The sequence below is a fragment of the Hydra viridissima genome, unplaced genomic scaffold, assembly GCF_058129835.1.
Source record: "Hydra viridissima isolate aposymbiotic clone 2 unplaced genomic scaffold, HvirCarnegie_v1 scaffold_6, whole genome shotgun sequence".
Taxonomy (NCBI): Eukaryota; Metazoa; Cnidaria; class Hydrozoa; order Anthoathecata; family Hydridae; genus Hydra; species Hydra viridissima.
The window spans coordinates 4377258-4386806 of NW_028324305.1; the positions used below are offsets into that span (position 1 = coordinate 4377258).

At 30.1% G+C, this 9549-nt stretch overlaps 1 pseudogene; it reads right to left on the reverse strand.

Annotated features, from left to right (window-relative positions):
- Positions 1-6833: 6833 nt before the first annotated feature.
- On the reverse strand, positions 6834-7845 carry LOC149886724 (uncharacterized; annotated as a pseudogene).
- Positions 7846-9549: the final 1704 nt, after the last annotated feature.

Genomic DNA, 9549 nt, shown 5'->3' on the forward strand with positions numbered 1-9549 from the left:
ATGGAAGTGCAACGAGATAAAACATCAAAGGTTCCGAATGCCGTCACAAAAACTATGCGTGAAATTCAAAAATTTGACTTTTAAACGACTTTTGAAAAAAATGGCCAAGTATTTACGCCAAAGCACATATTGGATTTTTAAGATATTGATAATTTAATCACACTCTTAATGCTTACTTTAATAAAAAAAATTGCTTGGAACATAGCTGGAATGTTGCTAAAAAGTTAGTTCTATGAATTAGGTAATGAGGCTGATTTGTCCAAGTAAATAGATGGTTTTCGATAAATACGCATTCATTATTGTGTTATACTGCATGATAAATAATAACTTTATTGCTGTTAATAATTAACAATATAATATTAAAAATATAAGATAATATTAATAATAAAAATTAATAATATTTATAATATACTTTATGTGATTAATAACTATACATGTTGTAAACATACATAAATTTAAGAAATATTATATATATATATATATATATATATATATATATATATATATATATATATATATATATATATGTTATTACTGTTATTATTATTATTGCTATTATTGCTATTACTATTATTATTATTATTACTACTATTATTATTATTATTATTATTATTATTATTATTATTATTATTATTATTATTATTATTATTATTATTATTATTATTATTATTATTATTATTATTATTATTATTATTATTATTATTATTATTATTATCATTATTATTATTAGTGTTATTTTTATAATTGTTATTAATAATGTTATAACTTTTTATATAGAATAAATGGAATCACACAAAAAAAAATTGTCCAAAATGTGTAGAACTTGTGGTCAAATAATCAAAAAATGTGTTGGATATGTTGAACCAAAATTTATTTTATTTTTACAAAGAAGAACTTTTAAAACTATATAATATTTTAGTGGATAATGACCAAACTGATATTCATCCAAAGTATTTGTATCACAGTTGTCATATGAGATGCTTTCATATAAAAAATATATGCAACAGCCACTGTGATACTAAATTCCTTTCAAATTTTCTCCACATACAGATTTGCATTTTATGTTTTAGTGACAAAAAATCAGTGAAAAAAGAATTGGAAAATGACAAAAAGTTATTAAAAACAAGTTTGATTGATATTGGATATAGTTTTGGTTTTCAATATTATTGTGACGAATCTTCTTCCCTTCAAATATTTTCTCATCTTTCAGTAAATGCTGATAATTCAGTCCTTAAACAAATATATGTTGCTTGTGATAAAAATTGGGTTCTAAAAATAAATGGAAAATGTGTTTCAAAATCTGATTGCAGTCTTCTAAACAATCTTCCCAAGCTTTTGATAGTAGAAATTTCTAATCTAATCTTCAGTCTTATAACTCAATCCACTGTCTGCAGCGCAAACTGTGATTATAAAGAGTTAGTAAAAAATTACATATCTTCTTTCGGTTCTGAAAAAAACTTTAAAATAGAGACTCCCTATATGGAATCAGTTGCTGATTGTGCAGTTTTTAGACACATGTTGTGTCATATTCTTATTCCATTAGCTATATCAAAATGTGCGTTTTGTTTGGAATTAAGAAAGTACTTAAATGTAAAACAATTTTGTCTAAAAGAAAAGAAGAACAAAAATGCAATATGTGGAAAGTGGAAAATGCAATGTGTGGATAAGTGGAAATATTTCTAAGTTTTCAAATAAGAAAAATGACCGATATACAGTATTGGACAAAACATTTGCAACCAACATCGAACAATGCTAAAAAGTGTTCCTAATTTTACATGTCTTAAAAACGAAACGAACTATACTACCACAGCTAACAGCTCAGGAGTCTGGAGTCATAGCATGCCATGACATAAGCAATCAGCTGACAGGTGACAGCACACAGGCAGAATTTCGTTGACAAGTGCTATTTTGCAGCGGACAAAACAAGTGCAACTTTTTTGGTTTGTTTCATTTTCTTAAGTCTGGTCCATGTCAACGTCACGGAAGTTTTTTGATAATTAAAGGAAGTATCCAGAAGTTTCTAGAAGCATGCAGAAGCTTCCAGAAGTTTCCAGAAGAAGCATCTAGAAGCATCCAGTAGCATCCAGAAATATTTATTATTTTTATGACTTCAAGTGCAAAAATGGCTCCCGACAGTCTTGGATTGGAACTAAGAAAGAAAATTATTGGCGATTACGTAGGTGGAACGTCACAAAAAAGTATTTGTGATAAATATTGCGTGAAAAAATGGACCATATCAAGACTATGTTCCAAATATTGTTCTACGAGGAAGTTGGCAGCAGATAACAAAGGTGCAAGACCGCGTTCCACCACTTCTAGAGAGGATTCTATGATAGTCAGATCCGTCAAGAAGGATCCCTGGATATCATCAGTCGAGCTACAAAAGCAATTAGAGCTGCCTGTATCGGACCGAACAATCAGACGACGTGCTGTTGAAGTTGAATTATTTTCTCGACGCCCTGCAAAGAAACCGCTGATTTCACTAAAAAACCAAAAGAAAAGACTCCTGTTTGCTACATCTCATATTGACAGGAATGTGCAGAAATGGCGAACTGTCCTGTTCAGTGATGAATTGAAGTTCAACATCATTGGAAGCGATGGCATTTGCCGTGTACGTCGACCGGCCGGTCGGAAAAAGCCTCGATTTACGTTACTGCCATAAGACCGTGAAGCACAGTGAAGGCAATGAAATGGTCTGGGGATGTTTTTCTGCTAACGGTCTAGGTCCAATACATCGAAACAATGGAGAAATGGACCGTTTCATGTATAAAATTATCCTGAAAGATGTTATGTTGCCTCATGCTGAATGGAATATGCCAATTAAATGGGTTTTTCAGCAAGACAACGATCCGAAACACACTGCAAAAGTACTCAAGCAGTGGTTTCAAGACAACCACCTATCGGTGATGGATTGGCCGCCTCAATCTCCGGATCTCAACCCTATCGAGAACCTGTGAGAGATCGTCAACCGCAGAATTAATCGTTAAGGTGTTCGTAATAAGGATCAACTGTTTGAACAAATCCAAAAGGCCTGGGCAGCGATTCCACAAAGTTTCATTGATCACCTGATCAAATCTATGCCTCGAAGATGCAAGGCTGTGATCGACAACAAAGGATTCCATGAAATATTGATAGCGAAATACAGCTTGGTCAACATTTTGTCAAGTTGCACTTGTTTTGTCCAGAAGGAAATCAACTTTTTTTATACTTTTGATTAATTTATTAATTTTCGTATACAAATAATGAACCTTGTGGTGAATAAAACTTGAAGAACTTTGTCTCTAAACAGTTACATAGTTATTTCTCTAAATTGAAAAAGTGCAGCACTTTTATATAAAGAAACTAAATTAGCATCATTTGGTTGCAAATGTTTTGTCCAATACTGTATATCCAAAGAAGAACTGTTGCTCAAAATAAAGATCTTGGAAAATGATAAAAAACAAATAACAACCAAACCTTTGCACCTCCTGTGTCGAATTAATCAGCTGATTAAAAAAGAAGGACTGATTGTTGATGGCGAGACACAAAAAGTTATGGAAGAATGCTTGATAGAGAAAAATAACAATCATTTCAATGAAAATTCCCCCCAATATTTATTGTGTGAACAACAAAAGATTCAGGTCTCACGTAAAGATAAGAGTTCTATGAAATGGCACCCAGTTCTTATTAGATGGTCTTTGAGCATATATCTAAAAAGTCCTGAGACATACAAACATTTAAGTCAGTCAGAGTTTATGTACCTTCCATGTAAAAATACTCTTTTAAAATACATAAATTTTACAGATCCAGGATGCGGCTTTAATTCAGATGTTATCTCTCGATTAATTTTGAATGGTGATATTAAAAGTTTAAAAGAACATGAAAAAAATGTGTCTTTAGTATTTGATGAGATGAAAATCAAGGTCTTGTATTCAGTATAACAACTGGTAAAATAGTTGGCCTGACTGAAATGGGTTCATTGAATGATGCTCTTGATGAGTTTAAAAACAAAATCGAAGGGAATAAAAGTGTTAAATGTAAAACTTTGGCAAAGTATATTATTGTGTTCATGGTAAGAGGAATGTTTTCATCTCTCTGCTATCCATTCGGACATTTTGCGTCTAGTGGATTTAATGGTGATCAAATTTTTAATTGCGCTTGGGAAGCAACACGCATTCTTTAAATGTATTGGGTTTAAAGTTCGCTCTATGGTAGCAGATGGTGCATCCCCAAATTGTAAGTTCTTTCAAATTCATCTTGCTGAGAATTACGAAAATGTTAAGGATACTACTGTGCATTAGACATGGAATGTTTGGTGTTCAAGTATAGTTTTATTTACTACTTTTCATTATACAAATGTTGCTTTTAGTTTGAAAAAAATATTTTATTAATTAAAAAACTGAAATATTTTTAAATATCACAACAAATTTGAAAAATATCTTTTAGCTCGCAAACTTTACTTTTTTTGCGATGTTCCTCATTTAATAAAAACTACTAGAAATAATTTGAAAAACTCTCATTGGAATCAACATTCTAGAAATCTAATGGTAAGTTTGTAGTGGGCATTAGAAGTAGGGGGGGGGGGGGCGACGTCAAGGACCTTGCTCCTTAGCGTCCATCCCTCAAAATCATTATAAGGTAGATAATCATGTAAAGATGCTCAAGATCATTATGGTAATTGTGATAATTGATATAGTGGCTCGAAAATATGATTTATAAATACAAAATGTATATATAAAAAATTGTTTCAGATTGAAGATCAGTTTATAACATGGGCTCAAGTTATGAATGTCTATGAATGGGATTTGGGGATGTTTCATGATGCTGTTGGTCTACGATTGGGACACAAACTCAGAGATGAGCATATTCATTTAACTCCACAATCTGCATATAGCAGATAAATTTTAAAATTAGTACAATACTTTTTAATAGTTAAATTATATATTTATACTTAAGGTGTTGAGTCAAACTGTTGTTCACATGTTGGAGGAGCAGGGTAAAGCTGAAACAAGAAGTCGACAAAAGTTTATAAACTTAATTGATACCTTCTTTGATTGCCTTAATCTTTCACGGCAGTTTCATAAAACTAAAAAACCGGCTTTAGATGTTTACAAAACTTATTTGGATAAAAGATTTGAGGTACAATGTTTCTATATTAAAGATTTTTTATTTAAATTGTTTACTGTTCTACTCGTACTGTTTTATTCTTCAGGTTTCATTATTTTGTGACTATTTTTTGATAGTAATAAAAACAGTTTATATTAATGCTATGTTTATAATAATCATTAATTATTCAGGGTTGTCACTTAAACCAGAAATACCCAGGAAAACCTAAAAAACTCAGGAATTTTCATATTTTTTTATAAAGTTAAGCAAAACTCAGGGGAAATATGTTTTTTTTTAAAATTTGAACAACATTTTTTTTTAAGAAAAGCTTGTTAATACATATGATAAGAAATTTGCAAGGTGTAGCTCTTGTTGTAAAATGTTTAGTTTGTCAAATAAATTGTGTTTAAATAAGGAAAATGACTATATTGTAGATAAACTGGAAATAATTTGGAAAAGTCACGGAAAAGTCAGGGAATTTAAAAAGCTTAACTCAAGAGAAAAGGTTCTTTGCTCGGAAAATTAGGGGAAAGTTTTTTTAAATTAGAGTGGCAACCCTGTTATTATTACTGTTATTGTTAATGTTATTAACAAATAATTAATATGAATATATTGTTTCTTAAATAGTGGTTGAATGAAACGTTTATCAAATTATTCAATGAATGGGAACAAGCCAGTCAAAACGTTAAAAAATTTATCGATAAAAGAAAAACCCAAACTTTGCTTAAGTAAACAAACCCTAGAAGGGTTCAGAATTACAGGTAAACATTGATTAATATGAGCAAAACATAAACTGTTACTTCTATTATTTGAGTAAAAAAATCAATTTCATTAAATTTCTTGAATAGTGCACTCATTTACTGAACTTGGTTCAGCTCTTTTACAAGAAAAAGGTGTAGAGTACTTACTTTCAGAAAAGTTCAGTTAAGATCCTATTGAGGAATATTTTTCCAAGCAGCGAAGAAAAAGGGGGAGGATACAAAAATCCTTGTTTAGAAGAATATAATTGTAACTTTCTAGGTTTAAATATTGCTGGTGAAAATCTTATTCGAGCCTTAAATGGAAATTATAGAGGAAGATTTCAGGAAGATTTAAAGATTGATGTTACTGACACAATACTTTTTTCCTAAACTCCCCTTTTAAAAAAAACGTCAAAAATTTGAGATACCCTCCAATTTTTTTCAAAAAAATCTAATTCTATATTCTATGACAATCGGCTTTTTTCCTAATGATGAGCCATCCATAAAGTTCGTACGCAGGTATGGGGAGGGGGTAACCCAACACGTACAAATTTTTTACAAAAAGAGTTTTTCTTAGTCCCGGTTCACCTCGACTTGAAATGTCACCGTTATTTAAATGCTTTACCACATTAATCCAAGCTGTTAAAAAGGAACGAGCACATATTGATATCCACTTTTTTAAGATTGTTAACTTTAATAGTTGTGATAAATCTAAATTCTCAAGATTTCGAGTCAGTGATGACCAAGAAACATCTAACTGAGCATTTTTTTGGAAATTTGACATTAAAACATCTCTAAGATCCTGCCCTTAATAATTCACTAGTAAGTTCCTATTTAGTATAGATCTTACGATGTTTTCAACATGGCATATAAATAAATAAAACTCATCATTCAATTGCATTAACGCTCCTCGATCTATTCTGTCAATCCACGATCTTGTGCAATTCATTAAAGCATCATTAGAAATGTTGTTTGACAATTAGCAAGAATTTATAACAGAACAGATAATTAAAGATGATGGTGATTTGTTTCTTTTGTATTTTTTAAGCAAAAAAAAAAAACAATATATCCAGAAGCATACATTACTACCCTTTCTTAAAGATATATTTAATTCAAACATTTTCTCATTAGTTACAAAGAATTCTTTATTTCTCCATAATAAACATTTTTCGTACATTTTGTTTAACACAAATACTCTTAACATGTCAATATGGATCTCAATAACTTCAATATTTATTAAATTTAAAATATTATTCCATTCAGTTTTCAAATTAGCTGACAATCTCGTTTTATTAACCATTTGACATATATTATTACGAGAACAAGGAGTATTGATGCGTTTAAAGTTGCAAACATATCAACAGATAGAAGTCTATTAAAATGTTCAACTGATTTTTCTATTTCATTTTTGTGAAATAGCAGTTTAGAAGCAACCATGACAGAAATATTGCCAGGAGTAACAAAACCTTTATCTGACATGATGAAAAATTCATCTTTAAAAGCTTCATTTATCGATTCCCAAAAGTATACTTTTATAAGTATATTACTGTAGGGAATTTCTCTAAAAGCTTTATTTGCACATCATCAATGAGAATATCTAAATTTCAAAATTTTTTAAAAAGGAATTTCAAGTTTATTTTTTCATAACCATAGAAATACAAAACACACTTTGGGTGTACTACCTTTAGAGATCACCTTTTGAAAATGATTCAGTTGAATGGATTTCACCACATCAAAGGATGTGATTATCATAATACTTTTTGGTATTGTAATGTTGTTTACATTTTTCACATCTCATTAATTCAGAACTAATTTTTTTCATGTCAAGCTCTTCGAACTCTGGAAGAAAAAAAAATTTCTCGTCGAAGGATGAGATATCAAAATTTTTTTCATTAATATTTAATTCGGTTTCAAAATCCTCGAATAAAATACTTACTCTGAAAGTATTTAAAGTATAATCATTACTTTGAAAGTATTCAACATCCAAAATAGAAAGAACATCATTTGTTTCACAAGAGATTTATTTAATCTGTAATTATATACACAAATGATAATATTTTAAAATTAATTTGTAATGTTTATATAGCTGTAAGCAATACTGGTTTATATATATATATATATATATATATATATATATATATATATATATATATATATATATATATATATAACATTTATTAGTTTAATATTCCTTAACATTAAAACATAAGCAAACTCAAGCATTAGCTATGTAAATATGAATTTATTGAAATAGTTAAAGTTGAGTTAGCGAGTTTAGCATTTACAAATATCAAAAGCGCCGTCAGACGATAACGTAATTCTTTTCCGATTTTCTATTGTATTAGGAACAAAAGATTTCACGCAAAGTTTTAGACATTTCAATAGCGTTGCACTTCCATCTCTAATACTTCCATGACCATACGTACAAACTTTAAAAGAAAAGTGCTTCTGCTCTTCTTCCTCCTTGCAGAAATATTTCCATCCCTAGTTCTTTGCATTAATACTTCTTCCCATATTCTCATACCAAACGTGGTAGTAAAATATTCCAAAAAATAAGAGTGTTTCTTAGCTCTCTTTCACAATCTCTCCTTCGCCTTAGATTAAAAAGCAGAATATCTATTTAAGGATTAAAATGTGGCTAATTGAAAGCCGCATCATGTAAAAGGAAACCCTATATTCTTAGCTATGTTGTTAAATTTATCCTCACCCAAAGACATAAGTTATTATTGGGATGCCTTTGAAAAGAAGTAAAATTGTTAAAGAATTTTCTTAAGTTCAAACTTTAAGACAAACTATGCAGCTATAATTTTTTATACAAAAAAGGCAATAAGTTATACATAATTATATATTATATAAACGTTTCAAAATAGTACCTTTTACAAAAACTACACCACAGAAGCTACAAATTAAGATAATGACATCTGCTTCCGAGGTAAATCTTTTATACAAGTCTAGTACCAAGGCACCGGATGAACACACTCTATACTACGATGTGCATTCGAGGCACGCATCTTCGGTACAAATATGTGAAAAACTCTTGAATTATTTTGTAGCAAAAGTATGATGAATTTAAAACCGCAATTTTGGCTGAACATATGCCTAAGTTTGGCTGAACCAAACAATCAGCAAAATGCGAAACATAATGCTTTACCAAATAAGTAGAGTAATAAGTAGAGGTCTAGTTTAGCCTTTTTTTATCCTATCATATATTATAGTATTATATATTAGTATATATCATGCTCAACCAACCGTTTACTAATGGCCAAATTAGTTTATGTTTTTGAACAGTGATTAAGGGTGGAATGCAAGAACCGAACTTCAAATTTGAAGTCGAACTTCAAACCTTAAGCGCGTCTTGAGCGAATGCACAAAGCGAACTTCAACTCAAGTCAGACTTGAAAACCGCTAAAAATGGACCGTTTTCAAGTCTGACTTCAAACCAGACTTGAGAGAGCAAAAATTCCTTCCGAATGCAAGAACCCGACTTGAAATTTCAAGTCAGACTTCAAATCTCAAGTCTGACTTAAACGAAATGCAAGAAGCGAACTTGAACTGAAGTCAGACTTGAAAAACGAGAATTTTTGAATTTTCAAGTCATTTTTTCAAGTCTGCTCCAGACCAATCTTGAAACCAAACTTGAAAAAAAAAACAGACCGCCATTATCATTTTGCTGATGCGTAACAAAACTTTACTATTACAATATAACTTATTACAACCTTTGCAA